This window comes from Phyllobates terribilis, unplaced genomic scaffold (genome assembly GCF_046119375.1).
Source record: "Phyllobates terribilis strain yellow unplaced genomic scaffold, ASM4611937v1 Scaffold_8__6_contigs__length_399053987, whole genome shotgun sequence".
In the NCBI taxonomy this organism is placed as follows: Eukaryota; Metazoa; Chordata; class Amphibia; order Anura; family Dendrobatidae; genus Phyllobates; species Phyllobates terribilis.
Window position 1 is genome coordinate 214233690 of NW_027362768.1, and position 24096 is coordinate 214257785.

The 24096-nt window shown below is 46.5% G+C and overlaps 1 protein-coding gene across 1 annotated transcript in view; it reads right to left on the reverse strand.

The window, feature by feature from the left end:
• The window catches only part of TCF20 (transcription factor 20), a 454420-nt gene extending 430813 nt beyond the window's left edge, over window positions 1-23607 (reverse strand). The window contains exon 1 of the mRNA XM_073644069.1: window positions 23498-23607. The gene's annotated coding sequence lies outside the window, so the exon portion shown is untranslated. The remainder of the gene's footprint in view (window positions 1-23497) is intronic.
• Window positions 23608-24096: the final 489 nt, after the last annotated feature.

Consider the following 24096-nt stretch of genomic DNA (forward strand, 5'->3'; position numbering starts at 1 on the left):
GGTCCCAAGCCTCCACTATTTTTCCCGGTATTGTCTCCGCCTTCCAAAAGCACAGGTCCCACAACATTACCTGTGCCCTCCCCAGTGCACTTACTGGGAAGGACCGCCTAACCACAAACACGTGGACAGGTGAATGTGGACAGGGATGGTATGGAGCCAGTCCACAGCTTTTTTTGCAGACTTGTATTTACCTCGGTGAAAAGACTGGCATAGAGGGAAACCGTATCTACTCAGGGTGTCATTTCTCCCAGGAAGTCCTCTAATGCAGCTTGTTGCAGAAGCAATGGCAGCCCATCCAACATCAACTCGCACTTGTCAGTGGTGCTTTGACACACACACATCTTTCTTTGTGCATTTAATTTCATGACTACAGAGTTGGGCAATGGCCAGATCTGCAATGCGGTTTGAGAAATAACATGCATAAGCACGTCCAATCCACATTAAAAAGCAGCCATAGTGTCCGGGAACCTTCCCCCACACTTTTCTTAGCCAGGGCTGCTTCTCGACAGGGATGGACAGACGCACCAGAAAACCGGAGACTCCTTCAGTGGGCCCTAGCTTCTCCTTCAGGAGAGTTCATAGTGACGAGTAGTGTTGAGCCACCCCCGTAGTGTTCGAGTTCGGTTCGGTTCGTCAATCACCCGTGTGTTCTCCGAACTGTTCGTCGAACACCTTCGAACACCATTAAAACCAATGGCAGGCAAACAAAAACAAATAGAAAACTCCTTCAAAGGTGTCCAAAAGCTGACAAACTGCTCAGAAGACATAACTAACATGGAAAAGTGACAAGTACATATAGTCATGCGAAAAGAAAAGAGGTGGAGGAGTAAAAGGAGGGGGGAGACACAGATAAAGGCATGTCATGCCCTTCTAAAATCCAAAAAGTGAGAAGCCGACACGGCCAGTCCGCTCCTGCTCTTGCCACCTTCGTGTCGCCGGGTTTGTGCCAGAGCCGCGGTGAACCCTGATGGCCAGCCCCCCTCTCCCAATACTGGTGCCTGTCCGCTGGTGGGTCGAGCGAGCCCCCCTGTGGTGGAGGCAGCTCTAAGCTTTTTAATTTAAATTGTCTCTCTAATTTGAATGAATACACTTTAAATCCATTTACAAGGATCTATTGGAGGGCAAGTCTCATGCCAGCAGCCGCGTAATTCCAGCTCCAGTAGCGTCCACTAAAGCTGCTGCAGTTAAAAAGTTTTTATAAGGATCGAGCTCGGCTGTCCACCGCCAAGGCATCCTACTGCCAGTCCCAGCCCCTATGCCTTGGGGTGCCTCCTGATGCTCTTCACTGAGTATCCCGTGGTCCCGAAGCATTTCCTTTGAAAAAATTAAGTGTCCAAACTACAGGTGGTGTAGCTTGCTTAACAGCCGGGATAATCCGCTGACTAGCAGACACTGCTACTAGGCACAAAGTATTTCCTGGGCTAGATGCAGTTAAAAATTTGTAATTAGATACTCTCGTTGGATGCTGAGAAAGCATTCCATAGAGTCTCCTGGCACGCCATATATTATTCTCTTAAAAAGTTTGAGGTAGGGGTCTAGGGGACCCTTTTATAGCCAAAAGCACGGCCCTGTATCGCAATACGTCACCTAGGCTGAAGATAAATGGAACTGTAGCACCCTGAGGGCTCGGTTGCTACAGAGGTATTGCACCTCACCCAGAGGTGTGAGATCTCACTCTCAGGTAAGGATGGAGTGTGGATCAGGACCCGACACCTGCATGCATTACACCACATTGCCGTGGGGCAGGGCGACCAATATGCCCCTGAGATGGGCACGACAGTCCCTGTCCCTGGCTGGAGTGGGGGGAGGGAACACTGAGGAAGGGGAACCCTGTAGTGCAGGAGCAGGGAGGAAGCAGTTCCTGGGTGCATTGAGAAGGGAGTATAAAAGGTGGGCACCATCTTAGTTCAGTGCAGAGAAGTCTGAGCAGAAGTGACAGGGAGCAGGGGCTCTGCATGAGCTCTGCTCCGGAGGCGGGCCTAGTAACAGAGGCCCAGGCCTGGAAGAGGGAGAAGGAAGGAAGAGGAGCGGAGAAGGCTCCAGGAACGAGGAACGAAGGGATCCCAGGGGTGCGGACGGGCGAGTCGCCACCGCACGCCCGAATCCTCCTGCGTGGAGGGGTCAGGCCAAAGGGGGAGACCGGTCCCCGAAACTAGTGGAGGCGGGAAACGACCCTCAGCTGGAAACCGGAGGCTGTGACATTTTATGTGGCGCAGCCCCTCGCTACACCCGCTAGGAAGGCACCACATAGGGTCAGGGAAACTGGCGCCAAGTTTACCAAGAGGAGGCCCGAGGCAGCCGGACAGAAGGGTTGGTAAGAAAGGCCAGACAAAGGACACACAAAGGGGGTCCTGTGAAGCGCTCCAAAGATATCTGGGAGTTGTCTGAGCCCCTCGCCTGGTGAGCACAGTACGACGTGGGCAGCCGTTACCTGCAGACGTGGTCTGGATAATAAGAACTGTGAGTAAAGGCCCTGGACTGCATCACTGACTCCGTGTGGTTACTGCTGCTGCCCTGCACCATCACCCCCATCCTCTGCATACACTGCCCTGAGGCTATACTCCTCCCGTGGGGAGTTATGCTATGCTCTGCTGCACCCACAACACCAGCCTCAGCGGTCTGCCCTGCAGCGGCGGTTCACTCTGACCGCAATCCACGGGTGGCATAGTCGGACATTTAAACATCAAAACCACATAAATAGTTCCGCCACTGGTTTGACCGCCCTGAGCCACGGAACCGGGTCGCCGCCACGGAGACTACAACCACCAGCATCCACCAAAAAGGGTCCAGCTCCGGGTGTCCCAAGGCCCAGGGGGCGCGTCAGAACATTTTCATCACCTTTCATAATCACCAATGGGACAAGGCAGGGATGTCCTCTGTCCCCTCTCTTATACATCCTAGTGACGGAGCACCTGCTCTCATCAATTCACCATAACCCCAATATTAGGTGGATTGAGGTGGGAGGCACCGAGTACAAGTGCTCTCTATTTGCTGATGATGTCCTAGTATATATCACTCAATCACATATATCCATCCCTGCTGTTATGGCTGAAATAGATCGCTGAATTGATTTGAAAATTTGACCATGTAACAAAGTGAAGTCTGAGGCCCTCGATGTCTCCCTCCTCAAATCCATACAGGATTCCATCCAGTCCAACTTTCCCTTTGCCTGGCCCTCACAGGGTATCAAATACTTAGGAATTCCTATTCATAGAGACCTCTCCCATCTATGTTATCTTAATTTTGGGCCCTTTATTGAACAACTCCATACAGACCACGGTTGGCAAGTTAGAACTGTAAGATTCACTACGTGAACCACTGGTGTTTTGAGGAAAAGCACATGTACACTGTGTTCCAAATTATTATGCAAAAAGTGTTTAGGAGTGATAAGGGAAGAATTAGTTTGTCAGTTAAACTCATTGATGGTGATGTGTGTCAGGGCTCTTTATATCACTGTAAGCAATTGCAGCCACCTGTCTAATTAGTTTGGCAGGTGTGTCCAATGAAAGACAAGACTACTTAAGAAGGCTGTCCCACATTATTAAGCAGCCTACATTTTCTGCCAAAATGGGAAAGAAAAAGGATGTGTCGGCTGCTGAGAAGCAACAAATTGTGGAGTGTTTAGGTCAAGGCATGACTACAATCAACATTGTGCGATGATCAGGATGAAGTGTCTTGGCAATCAAGAAGTATGTAGCTGATTCACAGTACACACGTGTGCGTGCTGATAAGGGCAAATTGAGGACTGTTTCCTACAGGCAATTACGTCAGGTTAAAAGAGCAGCGGCAAAAAAGCCTTGTCATAGCAGCAGACAAGTTTTTGAAGCTACTGGTGCCTCCAACGTCCCCCGAACAACAAGATGCAGGGTCCTTCAGAGGTTTGCAGCTGTGCATACGCCATCCTGTCGACCTCCTCTATCCACTGCACACAAGTAGAAACGGCTCCAGTGGGCCAAACAATACATGAAGACCGATTTCAAAACTGTTTTGTTCACGGATGAGTGCTGTGCAACGCTTGATGGTCCAGATGGATGGAGTGGAGGATGGCTGGTTGATGGACACCCCACGCAAACACGGCTACAGCGCCAACAAGGAGGAGGTGGAGTAATGTTTTGGGCTGGAATCATGGGGAGAGAGATTGTCGGCCCCTTTAGGATCCCTGAAGGGGTAAAGATGAACTCCATAATGTATGTGGAGTTTCTCAAACAGCACTTCCTGCCATGGTTCAAGAAGAAGAACCGTGTATTCCACAGCAAGATCATTTTTATGCATGATAATGCACCGTCTCATGCTGCACATAACACATCTGCATCTCTGGCTGATATGGGCATAAAAGGGGACAAACTTATGGTGTGACCCCCATGCTCCCCTGACCTCTATCCCATTCAGAACCTCTGGAGCATCATCAAAAGGAGTGTCTATGATGGCGGGAGGCAGTTCACGTCTAAGCAACCGCTCTGGGAGGGTATTCTGTCCTCATGCAAAACAATTGAAGCAGAAACCATCCAAAATTCAATGGACGAGAGAGTTCAGAAGCTCCTTTCGAACAAGGGGTCCTATGTGCAAATGTAACATCACCTCTAATAAAGTTTTGAGTTGAAAACTGTTTGATTTCAGTTTCTAATAACCTGCTAATGCTTATAATTTCAAAAATGACCATTTTTTTGGTCTTTATTAAAATGAAAAGGTTGATCGAAGAGTGTGGGGGATCTAAGAGTGTGGCAACCCAGTAGTCAGGATTACTTCGAATTCTGACAATCTGAGGGTCATGTTGCAGGTAGTGCAGCAAGAAGGCACTTATGTGTCTTGCGCATCTCGGAGCCCCAAAATTATTTTCCGGGCTAGATGCAGCTAAAAATTATTATTAATTTTAAATCTGGTGGAGCTTAGTATAGATGGCCTAATAGAATCAGTACTGCACACTGCTACAAAGCCCAAATTATTTTCCAGCCAAGATACAGATAAACATGATTAGTAATTTTAAAGCTTAAAATGGTTGGTGAGGTGATTTTAACCAATCATCAAGCTTTTACTCTCCCCAGGATGACACAGGGGTAGAAAAGTCGTTTCGGATCCATGATTTGTTCATCTTTATAAACGTGAGTCTGTCTACATTATCAGTGGAGAGCCGCGTGCGCTTATCTGTCAGCACACCACCAGCAGCGCTGAACACACGTTCAGACAGAACGCTGGCTGCGGGGCATGACAAGATCTCCAAGGCGTAAGTGGCTAGCTCCGGCCATTTATCCAGATTGGAAGCCCAAAAAGAGCAAGGGTCCAGTGACAGAGTCATGGCTTCAATGTTTACTTGGAGATACTCCTGTACCATCGTCTCTAGGCGTTGACTATGTGTCAGACTTCTTGTCTCCTGTGGCCTTGCAAAGCATGGGCTAAAAAAGTGGTGAAATGATTCCGCAAAATTGATGTTACCAGCAGATACTGTGTTTCTGTTACGGTTTGAGTGCTGAACACTCGACGGTCCCACGGTTGGCAAGTTGGAACTGTGAGATTCAGTACGTGCACCACTGGTGTTTTGTGGAAAAGCACATGTAAGATTCTGCAACAGTCTCTGCTGATACTCCTGCATGCGTGCATCCCTTTCTATGGCAGGAATAATTTCTGCAAATTTACTTTTGTACCAGGGATCTAACAGTGTGGCAACCCAGTAGTCAGGATTATTTCTAATTCTCACAATTCGAGGGTCATGTTGCAGGTAGTGCAGCAAGAAGGCACTCATGTGTGTTGCGCATCCAGGAGCACCAAGTCCCTGTTGTGTTGGTGGCGAGGTAACAATCATGCTTCCTTCCTCTGTCCTCTCCCCCCAACCTCGCACAACAGAAATGTGATCAAGGTCTCCCTCATCTGATGAGTCTTCCATCAGTTCGTCCTCCACTTCTTCCTGGGCTCCTGCACCTTCCTCACTAGTTTGGCTGCTACTATGCACCCTGGTAAAACCATCTCCCCCACCCTCACATGCCTGCCGCCTTGGTGCTGCCGACCGTCTGGACCTTGCAGATGTTAGCCCTTCCGCATACAACTCCTCCTCCTCTACTTCCTCCACCTCCTCTTGTGCCACCACCTGACTCCGAATTCAGTTTAACATGTGCTCCAGCATGTAAATCACCGGAATAGTCATGCTGATAATGGCATCGTCAGCACTAAACATCTTCGTCGCCATTTCAAAACTGTGCAGAAGGGTGCATAGGTCCCTGATCTGAGACCACTCCTCCAGCGTGATTTGCCCCACCTCTGGATCTCGTTGGCCCAGGCTATACGTCAGAACGTATTGCACCAGGGCTTGTCGGTGCTGCCACAGTCGCTGCAACATGTGCAGAGTTGAATTCCACCGGGTAGGCACATCGCATTTTAGCCGGTGAAGTGGCAGGCCCAACGATTTCTGTAGAGATCTAAGTCGCTGAGCTGTGGGATGCGAACGGCGGAAGTGAGCACACAGCGACCGTGCCCTCTGCAGAAGGCCATCTAGTCCGGGATAGTGGGCTAAAAATTGCTGGACAACCAGGTTCAACACGTGAGCCATACAAGGCACGTGTGTGACATTGCCCCGGCGAAGGTCCGCACCCAGGTTTGCAGCATTGTCACACACGGCCTTCCCTGGTTTCAGGTCCAGTGGAGACAACCATTCATGAAACTGGTTCTCCAGAGCTGACCACAACTCCTCAGCTGTGTGACTCACATTTCCCAGACATTTCAAAGTAAAAACCGCCTGATGACATTGAGCCCTACTGCCAGCATAGTAAGGAGGTGTGCAGGATCCCTTCTGCGCAGTTAGAAAGCTTGTGGCATGACCAGACAGGCTTTGGGTGCAGGTGGAGGACCGAGAGGAGGTTGAGGAGGCAGAAGCAGTGGAGGAACTTTGAGATAAAGAGGATTGACGCACAACTCGTGGGGACGGCAAGACTTGGACAGCAGCCCCTTGTCCTGCTGTCACCATAGTTATCCAGTGCCCAGTCAGCGACATGTAACGCCCCTGTCCATGCCTACTCGTCCAAGTGTCTGCAGTGAAATGCACCCTGTCGCACACAGAGTTTATCAAAGAAGCGGTGATGTTGTGTGCGACATGCTGGTGGAGCGCAGGCACACCTTTCTTTGAGAAGTAGTGCCGACTGGGCATCTGGTACTGGGGCACTGCGACGGACATAAGGTCTCGAAAATCCTCTGTGTCCACCAGGCGGAAAGGCAGCATTTCTGTAGCCAAGAGCTTGCGGATGGTGAAATTCAACCTCTTAGCTTTGTCATGGCTAGGAGGAAATGGTCTTTTACTTGTCCACATCTGAGGGACCGAGGGCTGGCTGTTATGCTTAGACGGGGTTGATAAGGGTGTCCCCGGCAAACTGCCGGTCTGTGAGGAAGATGCAGGTGGACATGTTAGGTTGCCTTGATCCAAAGGTGGTGCTATCGATGTCGGACAGCGCTCAACACCAGCTGGTGTTACCACCTCCAAAGAAAATGATGACCTGCCAATCACGCTGGCTGTTGCGGGTAAAGAGGTGGCAGGTCTGCGCCCCAAAACAGGTGTGACTGCTGTCCCCCCAGTCACAGAGGATGAAGAGGCCGCGGATGCACAAGATATGGCAGACGGTGGTTGGCCCGGCCGGCTAGGCCGCATTGTAGCACAGTGAGCTTCCCACTGCAACTTATGCTTCATGTCCATGTGCCGGTTCATGCATGAAGTACTCAAACTATGTATTTTTTGGCCTCTACTTAGCTTTTGCTGACAAATGTTACAGATAACACGAGTTGGGTCATCTTTATCGATCTGAAAAAATGCCCAGGCTATGCAAGGCTTAGCACCCATGCGACCTGAAGAGCCACCACGACTTGTGGTGAGAGGCAGAGTTGTGTTTGAGGATGCATTTGTTGACGTGCTTCCAGTACTACGTCTCTGTCCAGGAAGGCGCAACCTGACCTCGTCGTCACTAGCATCCTCCTCCACCTCCTCTGCTGACCTCATCTCTTGGCTGACTGTGGGTTGACAGTAAGTGAGATCTCCAACCTCATCATCATCACCCTGTGCGTTATCACACCCGTCGTCCTCAGAGCCAACCTGTTCCTGCCCTGACAAAAAACTAAAGTTGTCGCTCCAATCAGGTATTTGAGTCTCATCATCGTCTTCCTCATTGTCTCCACCAACAGGAGTTACAGTTTGGGAATGAGGGTCTACATTATGGTCAGAACCTTCAGCGTCTGGTCCTGGATCCGACTCATAAAGATTCTGGGCATCAGTGTAGATCATTATCTCGTCTGGATTCACAGAAGCGCTGGAGCCGACCTCTGATTCCCAGGCTATAGTATGATTAAACAGCTCTGCAGACTCAACCATCTGTTCTACCTCATACTCAGATGGGCAGCTGGAGATTTGGGAGCTGTGAGGAAGCAAGTGCGATTGGGGTGACACCTTTGAGGACTGGAGTATTTGTGATGTTGAAGTTGATGTGGAGGAGAGCCCACTTAAAGGAACACTTGATATTCCTTGAAGCACCTGCTGTTTTTGTGCCTCATCTGGAATTTGTAGCGATTGGCGTGGCCGTAAGAAAGGGATCTTATCACATTGTCCGCTAAAAGAAGTAGACATTTTAGTTTGGCTGGAAGATGGTCTTTCTTCTGCAGATGTTACTGTTGCTTTAACACCTACCCCACGGACACAACCTTTTTTCCCCTTCCGAACACGCCTATTCCCCTTTCCACCAGCAGCAGGCCTTTTTCCACTCATTTTGGTGGTTAACTAATTCACAACTCTGGAGTTGTTTGCACAAAACAACAATGGATGGGAACCGAGCAGAGCTGAGTGGCCAAACTGTGGTATTAGGCCAAAACTATTGGCTGGGTTAGATGCAGAAAAAAATTATATTCAATTTGCCACCTGATGGAGGTCAGTATAGATGTACTAATAGAATGATGCTATGCCCAAAAGGTTTTACTTCACTAGGTGCAGTAAAATAATTGGTATTCTATACACAGGTGGTGTAGTTTGCAACACAGATAGGCTACTCCACTGACTAACACACTCGGCAATAGGCCAAAAAGGATTAGCTTTGCTAGATTTAGCCAAATGCTGTGAAAAAAACTTGCACAGCACTGGCATAGACCTGCCTGGCAAAAACTGATAGGAACTGATGTAACTTAGTCCTTAAAAGGACTGCAATCACAACTATTCCCTGCTCCCAAGCTATCTGTAGATTTGTGCGAAAATTGGCTTGAAATTAACAAGGCATAGCGCACACAGCAACAGCGGTGCCGTCTAACACGCAGCTGCAGCTGTGAGAAAATGGTGGCGACGGGGAAAATGGCTGGGTCTTATAGGGCAAGGACATGTGACATACACTGCCAATGACACATGCCCTTGCTTGTGTGAAAAAAAGCAGTTCGCTCCGTGTGTGCGCTGCTGATAGGCTGACAGATTGCACCTCCCCACTGTAAATGCGGGAAAGAGAAAAAAAAATGGAGATCTTCATTATTCCTGCAGAGATCCATCCCCTGCCCCTCCCCCCGCCCCGCTGTACACTCAAACTGCGTATTAACATTCATTTTCATCATTACTGAGAAAAAATCCAGTTATGATTTTGGTGCACGAACAGTTATCGAACATAACCTCGAACAGCCGAATTTTTCTCAAATTGTTCGTGTTCGCCGAACGGCTCGAACACCGCCCAAAACAGCTCGAATTTGAGATTGGCGAACAGTTCAAGTCGAACAACGCTCATCTCTAGTGACGAGGTGAGGCCATGATGATGATGGAGACCACTATCTGCTTAGTTTTCTGTTACTTGGAATGCAAGCGCAAGTATGCAGCCAGCCACCCACCCGCCCACTCACAGGCCACAATACTAAAGTGCCAGATTTCTGGGCAGCTGCTTGCACTTGAAATGTGGCCTTTTAGGCTCGTGGAGGCGGAAGCTGTCCACAATCTTATGGCGGCGGCGACCGTGTATCCATACTCGGTCCCCAGCCACCACTATTTCTCCCGGTATCATCTCCGCCTTCCACAAGCACGGGTCCCACACATTAAAAAAGCAGCCGTAGAGTGTCCGGAAAACTTCCCCCACACTTTTCTTAGCCAGGACTGCTTCTCGGCAGGGTTGGACGGTCCCACCAGAGAATCCTCTGGTGTGCCTTGGTTTCTACCTCAGGAGAGTTCATGATAGCGCTAACTTTCCAGCTGCTATGGGGCTCTTGAGTGGGGGAGAAAGGTGAGCCCTCAGAATCAAATCCTCTGGTGGGCACAATGTTTTTCAATCTGAAACAGCTTCTCAGTGGGAGTTGTATTTCACCACAGCCATATTCTTTAGCTCGGTGAAAGGACTAGCATAGAGGGAAACCATATCTACTCCGGCTGTCATTTCTCCATCACCAGGTTCCGCCCATTGTCACACACAACCATGCCTGGCTGTATGTTCAGTGGTGAGAGCCACAGATCAGGCTGCTGTGTTACAGCTTTCAACAACTCTGCAGCGCCGAGCGGTTTGTCACCTAAGCATTAAGCATGCTATCTTCAGCACAGCATGTTGCCACTTGGCCAAGGTAGTGCTGCAGTGCTGTCAGCTTGTGACTGATGTGGTCATTTCGGAGATGGAGGAGGAGGTGCAGGAGCTGAACAATGTGTTGACATTGAGGTTAATTGGTGACGCTGTTTTTTATACTAAAGAAAGATCCTATTATTTTGTTTTTTTTTATGTTAAGAATTTAAAGACACATACAGCAGGGCCACAGTAATGACAAATTCCCATTAGAAAGGAACGAGTCTGCTATACAGTTATAGGGTATGCAGTGAGTCCAACGGCTGACCAATTGTAGGAAAACCCCACTAAGAATTTAAAGACACATAGAGCAGGGCCACGGTAACAAGTATGACATGTTCCCCTTAGAAAGGAGAGGGTCTGCTATACAGTTATAGGGTATGCAGTGAGTGCAACGGCTGACCAAATTTAGGAAAAACTCCACTAAGTATTTAAAGACACATAGAGCAGGGCCACAGTAACGACAAATTCCCATTAGAAAGGAGAGGGTCTGCTATACAGTTATAGGGTATGCAGTGAGTCCAACGGCTGACCAATTTTAGGAAAAATCCCACTAAGAAATGAAAGACACATAGAGAAGGGCCACAGTAACGACAAATTTTCATTAGAAAGGAGAGGTTCTCCCATAGTGTTGGCCTATGCAGTGAATGCAAGGGCTGCCATGAATTGCGAGGCACTCCAATGCCCCTTGGAAGAGACTTAGAGGGCCTCATAAAAAAATGTTCCTATTAGAGAGGATCGGGTCTCCTATACTTGGAATGCCCATGCACTAAGTGGGGGGTATACATGAACATACTGCATAAACACCCTTTAAAAAAATTATGTGGGTGTTGCATCAGGGACTACGGTCACCCTGGTGATATGATGGTGGAGGATGAGGAGAAGGAGGAGGACAAGAGCAAATAGCCAAAATTAGGAAGCGTATACCCATGTGTGGGTGTGAAGAGGTGCATGGGAATACACCTCCCAAAAAAAGACACCGGATTTGAGTTTATGTTACGCTGCTATCATTCGGTGGTGTTGAGAAGTCTGGCCCAATCTAGCCCTTGTTCATTTTTATAAGAGTTAGCCTGTCAGCATTTTCAGTTGACAGGCGGATGCGCTTACCAGTTATAATTCCACCAGCGGCACAAAAAACACGCTCTGATAAAATTCTAGCGGCAGGGCAGCCCAGGACCTCCAAGGTGTAGAGAGCCAGTTCATTCCACATATCCAGCTTAGATACCCAATAATTAAAAGGCACAGAGGAATCACGGAGGACCTTGGTATGGTCGGCAAGGTACTCTCTCAGCATCTTCCCAAACTTTGCACTCATTGTGAGAGTACCCCGCACCTCAGGGCCTGTGCGATGGGAGGGTCTGAGAAAACTGTCCCAGAACTTTGACAGTGTTCCCCTGCCTCTGCTGGATTGCATTTGTGTCTCTCTTGCCTGTACTCCTTGGTTGTCCAACGAACTATGACCTCTGCCGCCAGCGTTTTCAGATGGGAATTTTTTTAATAGTTCCGCAACAAGGGCCTTCTGGTACTGCCCCATTTTTTGTCAACCTTTCCGCCTCAGGAATAAGAGATATAAAGTTCTCCTTGTAGCGTGGGTCTTAAAGTGTCACCAACCAGTAATGACTGTCACCCCAAATTTTGAGAATGCGAGGGTCATGGGAAAGGCAGCGTAACATAAACTCAGCCATGCGTGCCAGACTGCTAACAGGCAAGACTTCAAGTCCTCACCAAGAGGATGACTGACCATGCTCTACTCCTCCTCCTCCTCTCTGTCCTCTGGCCATCCATGCTGAACAGACGGTCTGACAGTTGTGCAGGTAGTACCGGATATGTCGCATGAAACTAGCTCCTGTTCTTCCTCCTCCTCATTGTCATCCAATCCACGTTGGGATGAGATGAGGCTGGGCTGTGTGTAATTACCCTGTATGGTTCCTTGCTCCAGCTCATCGTGCTCTGCCTGCAATGCATCCTCTTTGATTGTGAGCAGAGAGCGTTTCAGAAGACAGAGAAGCGGGATGGTGATGCTAATTATGGCGTCATCGCCGCTCACCATCTTGGTAGAGTCCTCAAAGTTTTGGAGGATGGTACAGATGTCTGACATCCATGTCCACTCTTTAGGTCTTATGTGTGGAGTCTGAACTGAATACTGACGGCCTTGTTGATGCTGGTACTCAACAACTGCCCTCTTCCGCTCACAAATCCTTCCCAACATCTGCAGTGTAGAGTTCCAACGCATGGGGACATCACATACCAGTCTGTGAGCCGGAAGCTGCAAACGCTGCTGAAACATGGCAAGGGAGGCGGAAGCTGCAGGTGACTTTCTAAAATGGGCACAGAGGCGGCATACTTTAACAAGCAGATCCAGCAGCTCCAGGTAGGATTTGAGAAACCGCTGAACGAGGTTAGGCACATGGGCCAGGCATGGTACGTGTGTGAGCTCTCCTGGCCTCAGAGCCGCCACAAGGTTCCGCCCATTGTCACACACGACCATGCCTGGCTGTAAGTTCAGTGGTGTGGTCATTTTGGAGATGGAGGCTGAAGAAGAGGAAGAGGCTGAGGAGGATGAGGTGCAGGAGCTGTAGACTGTGGGGGCAACCCTGACTGACCTAGTGCCCGCAATCCTCGGCATCGGGACGACGTGTTCTGTCCCAAGGTCCGACTGGATCCCGGCTTCCACTATGTTAACCCAGTGTGCCATCAGCGAGATGTACTGTCTCTGCCCACAAGCACTTGTCCACGTGTCCGTGGTTAGGTGGACTTTCTCAGTAACTGCGTTGTTGAGGGCACGGCTAATGTTTTGGGACACGAGCTTGAGTAATGCGGGGACAGCACACCGGGAGAAATAGTGGCAGCTGAGGACCGAGTACCGAGGGACCATCAGGTTGCGGAATGCTTCCGTCTCCATGAGCCTAAAAGGCAACATTTCGAGTGCAAGCAGTCGTGAAATGTGGGAATTTAGTACTGTGGCCTGTGGGGCATTGGCTGCGTATTTGCGCTTGCGTTCCAAGGACTGGTGTATGGACTACTGAACGCTGCGCTGGGACAAGGATGTGCTTCCTGATGCTGCTACTTGAGAGTGTGCAGCAACAGGTGCAGGGCAGGAGGTATCTTCGCATGCACCATGGACATAGGATTGGCTTGCATGCACAACAGCAAAAGAAGCAATGGTGCCACCCGCAGACACTGTTCCATGGACCCTGGGGTTCGGCCCACAAAGTCAGGTGCTTTGCTGCCATGTGCCTGATCATGCTGGTGGTGGTCCGGCTGTTCAATTTGCCACCCCTGCTGATGCTGGCCTGGCAGGTGGTGCAAATGGCCTTTTTGGGGTTATCGGCAGAGACTTTAAAAAACATCCAGACTCGGGAAGACCTAAAAGTTGTACTGGCAACTTCCTTCGTGTTGGTGTTACGGGGAATGGTTGCCTGCCTTCTTTCTGCGGCCACCACACTGCTTCTTCCTGCCTGTTGGGGTGCTCTGCCTCCCTGCCCATGTGCTGCTGTCCTCACTCTGCATGTCCTCCTGCCAGGTTGGGTCAGTTACTATATCATCCACCACCTCGTCTTCCACTTCCGCACTCTGGTCCTCATCCTCACTTTCTGGCAATTGTGTCTCATCATCAGCCACCTCTTAAGACACTTTCACCCCGTCGCCTTAGTGTCACTGTGGCTGCTCAAATATTTGGGCATCGCTACATGCGATCTTCTCTTGCCCCGCTTCAAGTGGACCGGGCAAGAGGCCCGAATCTATAAATGGGAAAGTGAACAGCTCTTCGGAATGTCCAAGTGTGGGATCAGTTGTCTCTGGACACTCGGCATGGTGGGAGGAAAGAGGTTCAGGGTGAGGAATATGCGGTCCAGACTCACAGCTACTGAGTCTTGACTGTGTGGAAGACAGGGTGGTGGTGGCTAAGTGACTGGAAGCATTATCTGCTATCCAACCAATAACCTTTTAACACTGCTTTGTGTTCAATAGTGGTGTTCTGTGGCCCCCTATTAATTCGGACAGGAAGGTCGAGCGAGAAGATGTGGGTATTTGCTGTGGCAAATTTCAGCTTGCCCACGGCCTCGGCATGCACCATCATCACCATCACATCCATTTCCCCGTCCCTTGCCATGTGCCTTGCCCATTTTAAATGGAGGACAATATCTTCCACGCTCACAACAAATGACTGAATTTGTAGCAAACTTATATGTGATCCGTGTGACGGACAAAACACAGTTTTAAATACCTGACCTGTAGGTAACTATTTTGAACAGCAATCTGGTGTCAATTGCTTCACTGACACATTGCAACAAAGTTTTAATGAAGGTCCGAAATGGCAGTATTTTCTGACAACGTATATGTGATCTGTGTGACGGAGAAAACACAGTTTTAACTGGTTCAGGACCGCCCACTGTACATAAACGTCAGCGCTGCCTGGGATCTGTGCAGCGCCGACGTTTAAAAACGGTGGGTGGTCCCGCAGCCCTCAGGACCCCCAGGGTCGTGCAAGCGCTGCGGTTCCGTTGCAGAGCGATAGCTCTGACAGGGGACATCATCGGGACCTGATTGGATCAGGTCCCAATGATGTTAACCCTTTGCTATCTTCTATATGCCGCCATCTATAGTGATCGCGGCATATAGAAGATAGTGAGAGAAGAGGGGGTCGTCCACTTACCTCTCCGACGGCCCCCTGATGCCTTCCAGGACCTGCCGTTGTTATGGCAGCTGGAGGTCACATGACCACCTCCAGATCTGCCATATATGGTGTCCTGCTAGGCTCAGCCTGCAGCTGAACTCTAGCAGGAGACAGTGTGAAACTGTCAGCAAAGATCTCATCCAATGCAATACATGTCTATTACATTGCATGAGATCAGTGATTATAAAAATAAAAATTAATGTCCCATACAGGGACTAAGTAAAAAAAAAGTCAAAAAAATGTTTTCAGACTGTTAAAAAAAAAAAAATCACAAAATAAATAAAAATAAATAAAATATTAAACCAATAAATCCGTATATTTATGCAAAAACAAAAAAGGACACATATTTGGCATCGCCACGTCCGAAACAACCCAATCTATAAAACTGTCACACTAATTAACTCCTTCTGTGCACACCGTAATAAAAATAAATAAACGGAGCAAAAAACAATGCTTTTTCATCATATCGCAAAACAAAAAGTGGAAAAAAATGTAATCAAAAAGGAAATAAAAATGGTACCGCTGAAAACGTCATCTTGTTCCGCAAAAAAAAAAGCCGCCATACATCTCCATCAGCCGAAAAATAAAAAAGTTATAGCTCAGAATAAAGCGATGCAAAAAAATATTTTTTCTATAAAATTGTTTTATTGTGTAAAAGCGCCAAAACAAAAAAAATATACAGTAAGTGTAGTATCGCTGTAAACGTACTGACCCGAAGAATAATGCTGCCTTATCACTTTTACCACACGCAGAACGGCATAAAAAAAACCTCAAAAAACAATTCCTGAATTGTTCGTTTTTGTTAATTTTACCTCCCAAAAAACGGAATCGAAAGCGATCAAAAAAATGGCACGTACCCAAAAATGGTACCAATAAAAATGTCAACTCGTCCCGCAAAAAACAAGCCATCACATGACGCTGTCAGCCGAAATATGGAAAAATTATAGCTCTCAAAATATGGCAATGCAAAAACTAGATTTTGCAAAAAAAAGCGTCTTAGTGTGTGACAGCTGTCAATCATAAAAACAAGATATAAATCTAGTATCTCTGTAATCGCACCGACCCGAAGAATAAAGTAATCTCATCACTTATACCGCACGAGGAACGGCGTAAAAAATAAATAAAACCAATTCTTCATCTGCTACTGATTTGTTTATTATGTCTCCCAAAGATCGCAGTAAGGCTCTGCTCACATTTATCCTGTGCTCTGCACTGAGCACTTACCCCAGAGTTTCCGTGTAAATTTCTGAAATACGTGATTCAGACGCAACCCATGACGGAAGATTCCCTGTAATGAGGCAGATATAGGCCACTGCGGATGCCGTCTGGCCTGTGATCCCACGGTGTCAGTTTTTTAAGGCATGCATAAAAGTGCGGTTGGCCACAGTTTTGTGCACTTCTGAAAAAAAGGACACCGCTAAACAGAGGCCAGACGGAGTCCAGAGTAACTCTGCTGCCTCATTACAGTGAATGGATCCCACAGGGGTTTCATCTGAATTACATCACTTGGAAATTTAGATGGAAACCCCGATGTAAGTGCTCAGCCTCGAGTGCCGGATAAATGTTACGTAAAATGTTCCCAATAAAAGCTTCAACTCAGTCCTCAAAAAAAGCTAGTCCCCACTCAGGTCCATCATCTGTTAAAAATATGCCAAGTTACTGGTAGCAGAAAGGCTCTGGAAAAGCGAAATGGCCCTTTTGAAATTCAGAAAATTTTGTGCTCCCAAATACAAATGCCTATTCTACAATAATTTGTTCTCCAAATGTCAAATAGATCTCTGTCCCTCCCAGATCTCGCCGTGTGGCTAAGCGGTACGATACAGCCACTTTAAGAAATTGTGTGACACATTTCGGCACCATTTTTACCCATTGCCCTGTGTGAAAATGTAAAATCTGAGGGTAAAACATTTTTTTGTGGTAAAAATATAATTATGTTTTCTTCACTGCCCAATGGTATAAATTTAAAAATTTAAAAATACTCACTACTTCCCTAGATGAATTCCTTGAGAGGCGTAGTTTACAAAATGGGGTCACTTGTGGGGGTTTCTGCTGTTTCGGCATGTCAGCGACTCTTCAAATGTGACATGGTGTCTGCAACCTATCCCAGCCAACATAGCGCTCCTTTCTCTTCCGAACCCTGCCGTACACCAAAGCAGTGGTTTTCCCCCACATATGGGGTATCGGCGTACTCAGGAGAAATTGAAAAACAAATTTCATGGTGCATTTTCTCCAGTTATCCTTATGATAATGCAAAATTAGGGAATGAAAAACATTTTTTGTGGGAAAAATGTGAATTTTATTTTTACGGCTCAATATTATAAACTTCTGTGAAGCACCTTGGGGTTCAAGGTGCACACCACACATCTAGATAAGTTCCCTAAGGGGTCTAGTTTCCAAAATGGTGTCACTTGTGGGGGGTTTCCACTGTTTAGGCACATCAGGAGCTCTCCAAACGCAACATGGCGTCTGCTAATTATTCAGACAAATTTTACATTCAAAAAGTCAAATGGCGCTCCTTCCCTTCCGAACCCTGCAGTTTTTAGAATAGTGTCACTTTTGGGTATTTTCTGTCATAAAAGCCCCTCTAAGTCACTTCAAATACGATGTGGTCCCTAAAAAAAATGTTTTTGCAAATTTTGTTAGAAAAATGAGAAATCGCTGGTCAACTTTTAACCCTTATAGCTTCCTAACAAAAAAAAATGTTGGTTCCAAAATTGTGCTGATGTGAAGTACACATGTTGGAAATGTTATTTATTAACTATTTTATGTGACATATCTCTCTGATTTAAGGGCATGAAAATTCAAAGTTGGAAAATTGCAAAATTTTCGCAAATAAACGCAAATGATATTGAATAAATTTTACCACTATCATGAAGCACAATATGTCATGAAAAAACAATCTCAGAATCAGGGGAATCCGTTGAAGCGTTCCAGAGTAATTACTTCATAAAGTGACAGTGGTCAGAATTGAAAAAATTGGCCCGGTCACGAAGGCAAAAACAGGTTCTGGTGCGAAGTGTTTAAATACCTGGTCTGTAGGTAACTATTTTAAACAGCAATCTGGTGTCAATTGCTTCACTGACACACTGCAACAAATTTTCAATGGAGATCGAAAATGGCAGTATTATCTGAAAACGTATATGTGATTCGTGTGACGGAAAAAACACAGTTTTGAATACCTAGCCTGTAGGTATCTATTTTGAACAGCAATCTGGTGTCAATTGCTTCACTGACACACTGCAACAAATTTGTAATGGAGATCGAAAATGGCAGTATTTTCTGAAAACGGATATGTGATCCGTGTGACGGAGAAAACACAGTTTTAAATACCTGGCCTGTAAGTAACTATTTTGAACAGCAATCTGGTGTCAATTAATTCACTGACACACTGAAACAAATTTCTAATGGAGATTCAAAATGGCAGTATTACCTGAAAACGTATATGTGATCCGTGTGCCGGAGAAAACACAGTTTTAAATACCTGGCCTGTAGGTAACTATTTTGAACAGCAATCTGGTGTCAATTGCTTCACTGACACACTGAAACAAATCTTTAATGTGTAATGCACACGCCCGGGCAGAGTGGCGTGTGCGCGTGTATATGTAGTGATTCCACTGGACGGTGCCGGAGAGTGAATGCCTGGAGGGGTGTAACTAAGTATCCACCCGATCCGACCAGCGTCGCACGACGGCATACGACGCCAGTGCACCAAGGAGTAACCGAGCAGAGGGACCAGGTGCTACTCCAGGACAGACCCCGGACACGGCTGTTGACCCACACAGGGGAATACAGGAACAGGCAGGTTAGGCTGGCACACAGACTGCTGGGTATAGGCAGACACGGCTGGTATGCAGACTGTTGGATGCTGGTAAGCACGACTGGTATGCAGGCAGGGAGGTACTGGCAGGTACGACAGGTTGGAGCACCGAGTGGATAGGACCCAGTACAGACTGGGACTCAGGGACAGAACCGCAGATGCGGTGGACAAGCAGCAGAGTGAGGCCACCCAGAGAGGCGAGCAAGAGCAGAACAAGACGAGACCGCCTGGAGCGGTGAGCGAGAGAAGAGCAGGACAAGGCCGCCTGGAGCGGTGAGCGAGAGAGGAGCAGGACGAGACTGCCGAAGCAGCGAGCAAAGGGTCAGAGGAGCAGGACGAGACTGCTGGAGCAGCGAGCAAAGGGTCAGAGCATAGCGAGACTGCCGGAGCAGCGAGCAAAGGGTCAGAGCAGAGCGAGACTGCCGGAGCAGTGAGCAAGGCAGAGCAGGCAAGAACCACTGGAGCGGTGAGCAAGGCAGAGCCGAAGGGACAGGGCTCTATTCACACAGAACAGACTGGAAGGGAAAGGCAGAACCAGGTACACACAGGATACTTGCAATGAAGTAGCGAGTGGACTCTAAACTCACAAACGGGAGTACAGGGACAACGAGTAGGAGTTAGGTACGGGATCAGATTCTGCAGGAAAAGGGAAGGTACGGACATAGAGAAAAACAGGTAACAGGCTAAGAGAGTATTCAGACAAGAACAGACACAGCAGCAAGATACAGGAGCGGTTCTAGGTATGCAGCCCCTAGAAGGCGGAACGAACAGGCTAGGAGCGTGTTCAGACAGGAACAGGCAAGATACAGGAACGGGTCTAGGTATGCGGCCCCTAGAAGGCGGAAAGAACAGGCTAGGAGCGTGTTCACACTGGCCTGGAAATACAGCCTCCAGGATAGGCAGAAGACAACAGGCTAGATGATAGTTCAGACAGGACACAGTTCAGACACGGGAACTGATACCGCAAGGCAGGAAACATAGACAGGACCTGGCACATCAGTGACGAGACGCCAACTGACAGAACACAATGATCAGGCATGGATTCCAGGGAGGAGCTGGGTTAAATACCAGGTGACAGTCAGCAATAGGCTGAGGACGCACAAGGGGTGTGCCCGCAGCAGCTACAAGAAGCAGGAAGCGATCGGGCGCCGCCGTTAAGCAGCAGAAACAGAGGCAAGCAGACAGCATGGAGGGAAGCCAGGCTAGCAGACTGGACTGGAGATCAAGTGCGCGCTCTTGCACAGTGGGAGATGGACCACTATTGCAAGGACGCCGCAAGGTATGTTACATAATGGAGGCCAGAAATGGCAGTATTTTCTGAAAACGTATATGTGATCCGTGTGACGGAGAAAACACTGTTTTAAATATCTGGCCTGTAGGTAACTATTTTGAACAGCAATCAGGTGTCACTTGCTTCACTGACACACTGAAACAAATTTTGAATGAAGGCCAGAAATCGCAGTATTTTCTGAAAACGTATATGTGATCCATGTGACGGAGAAAACACTGTTTTAAATATCTGGCCTGTAGTTAACTATTTTGAACAGCAATCTGGTGTCAATTGCTTCACTGACACACTGCAACAAATTTGTAAAAAAGATCCGAAATGGCAGCATTTTCTGAAAACGTACAGTACAGACCAAAAGTTTGGACACACCTTCTCATTTAAAGATTTTTCTGTATTTTCATGACTATGAAAATTGTACATTCACAATGAAGGCATCAAAACTATGAATTAACACATGTGGAATTATATACTAAACAAAAAAGTGTGAAACAACTGAAAATATGTCTTATATTCTAGGTTCTTCAAAGTAGCCACCTTTTGCTTTGATGACTGCTTTGCACACTCTTGGCATTCTCTTGATGAGCTTCAAGAGGTAGTCACTGGAAATGGTCTTCCAACAATCTTGAAGGAGTTCCCAGAGATGCTTAGCACTTGTTGGCCCTTTTGCCTTCACTCTGCGGTCCAGCTCTCCCCAAACCATCTCGATTGGGTTCAGGTCTGGTGACTGTGGAGGCCAGGTCATCTGGCGTAGCACCCCATCACTCTCCTTCTTGGTCAAATAGCCCTTACACAGCCTGGAGGTATGTTTGGGGTCATTGTCCTGTTGAAAAATAAATGATAGTCCAACTAAACGCAAACCGGATGGAATAGCATGCCGCTGCAAGATGCTGTGGTAGCCATGCTGGTTCAGTATGCCTTCAATTTTTAATAAATCCCCAACAGTGTCACCAACAAAGCACCCCCACACCATCACACCTCCTCCTCCATGCTTCACGGTGGGAACCAGGCATGTAAAGTCCATCCGTTCACCTTTTCTGCGTCGTACAAAGACACGGTGGTTGGAACCAAAGATCTCATATTTGGACTCATCAGACCAAAGCACAGATTTCCACTTGTCTAATGTCCATTCCTTGTTTTCTTTAGCTCAAACAAGTCTCTTCTGCTTGTTGCCTGTCCTTAGCAGTGGTTTCCTAGCAGCTATTTTACCATGAAGGCCTACTGCACAAAGTCTCCTCTTAACAGTTGTTGTAGAGATGTGTCTGCTGCTAGAACTCTGTGTGGCACTGACCTGGTCTCTAATCTGAGCAGCTGTTAACCTGCGATTTCTGAGGCTGGTGACTCGGATAAACTTATCCTCAGAAGCAGAAGTGACTCTTGGTCTTCCTTTCTTGGGGCGGTCCTCATGTCAGTCAGTTTCTTTGTAGCGCTTGATGGTTTTTGCAACTGCACTTGAGGACACTTTCAAAGTTTGCCCAATTTTTCGCACTGACCGACCTTCATTTCCTAAAGTAATGATGGCCACTCGTTTTTCTTTACTTAGCTGCTTTTTTCTTGCCATAATACAAATTCTAACAGTCTATTAAGTAGGCCTATCAGCTGTGTATCCACCAGACTTCTGCACAACACAACTGATGGACCCAACCCCATTTATAAGGCAAGAAACCCCACTTATTAAACCTAACAGGGCACACCTGTGAAGTGAAAACCATTTCCCATGGCGACCTCTTGAAGCTCATCAAGTGAATGCCAAGAGTGTGCAAAGCAGTCATCAAAGCAAAAGGTGGCTACTTTGAAGAACCTAGAATATAAGACATATTTTCAGTTGTTTCACACTTTTTTGTTAAGTATATAATTCCACATGTGTTAATTCATAGTTTTGATGCCTTCAGTGTGAATATACAATTTTCCTAGTCATGAAAATACAGAAAAATCTTTAAATGAGGTGTGTCCAAACTTCTGGACTGTACTGTATATGTGATCCGTGTGACGGAGAAAACACAGTTTTAAATACCTGGCCTGTATGTAACTATTTTGAAAAGGAATCTTGTGTCAATTGCTTCACTGACACACTGAAACAAAATTTTAATGAAGGTCCGACATGGCAGTATTTTCTGAAAACGTATATGTGATCTGTGTGAGGGAGAAAACACAGTTTTAAATACCTGGCCTGTAGGTAACTATTTGGAACAGCAAACTGGTGTCAAAAACTTTGCTGGCACACTGAAACAAATCTTTAATGGAGGCCAGAAATGGCAGTATTTTCTGAAAACGTATATGTGATCAGTGTGAAGGAGAAAACGCAGTTTTAAATACCTGGCCTGTAGGTAACTATTTTGAATAGCAATCTGGTGTCAATTGCTTCACTGACACAGTGCCACAAATTTTTAATAAAGATCCGAAATGGCAGTATTTTCTGAAAACGTATATGTGATCTGTGTGAGGGAGAAAACACAGTTTTAAATACCTGGCCTGTAAGTAACTATTTTGAACAGCAAACTGGTGTCAATTAATTCACTGACACACTGAAACAAATTTTTAATGGAGGAAAGAAATGGCAGTATTTTCTGAAAACGTATATGTGATCCGTGTGACGGAGAAAACACAGTTTAAAATACCTGGCCTGTAGGTAACTATTTTGAACACCAACCCGGTGTCAACCACTTTGCTGATAAGTAAAGACAAAATGGATTTGCACGGACAATAGATTGTGCTCAGAGGGAAAAGTAACGTACATATATTAGATACCCTCGGCACAAAAAGAGATAATTAGTATAATGTCAAAAAAGAAAATTTATTCAGAGCGATCCAAAAAATGGAAAACAGTGCAATTCATCCAACATTTCGGCTATTTGCCTTTATCAAGGTTATCTAAAGAAACATCCAAATATAAGGTCATAAATATATAATCATACAAAAAGATGTATTTATATAACATACTCATTAGCAAATTAATAAGTGATATATTAAATCAATAAGAAGCAGTTAGGATGACCTTGCAGAAATTGAAAAACAAAAATAGACAAAAAAATTCAATCAGAGATCACATAAGTCAGGAAAATGAGGGCAAAAGCGTCTATCCACTTAAAGTCCCGCAAGGATACCATAATCAATAATAAATTAATATAAGAATCAAACACATGTAAAAGAAAAAAAGGCAAAGGCAAACAAAGATCATAAATTACCTGGGTTGAAGCTCGGGGCTCAAAAATGTGGTGTTGTCACTGCATGTAGAGCATGTCTGTGTGTGAATAGTAAGCTAATGGCTGTTTAAATATAGGCAGGAGTGAGCAGAGAGGAGGAAACAGCTGACAGTGGTGCCACAAGCGTTCCATACCAAGGAAATGATGTCATCTGTAAGTAAACATGAGGCTGGGAGAGTGAGCCTGACTATACACATACAACCAGCATCCAGCTAAGACAAAATAGGAGGGGCAGCTGACGAAGTTCACACAAGACATATTCCACAAGCATATCATATATAGAGCATGGTGTGAAATAGGAACTAAATAGTATGCCTCATGATTAGTGCACAGTATGTATTCTAATTAAGTAGGGAACATGTGAAATATGTATATAACAGAGAAATGAGAAGTAAAAAATAATGATAGTAAAAATAAAAATATGTGTAATATTAAAAAACAAGAAAAAGCAAAGATGCTAAGAAACCTTAAATGGGCAGACAGCAGATGCCTCATAGATCCCTATGGTGCCTGCAAAAGATAAAGAAGAAAAAAAATGTTTTTTCAATATTTTCCAATATTTTTCAATACAACTGTCAATT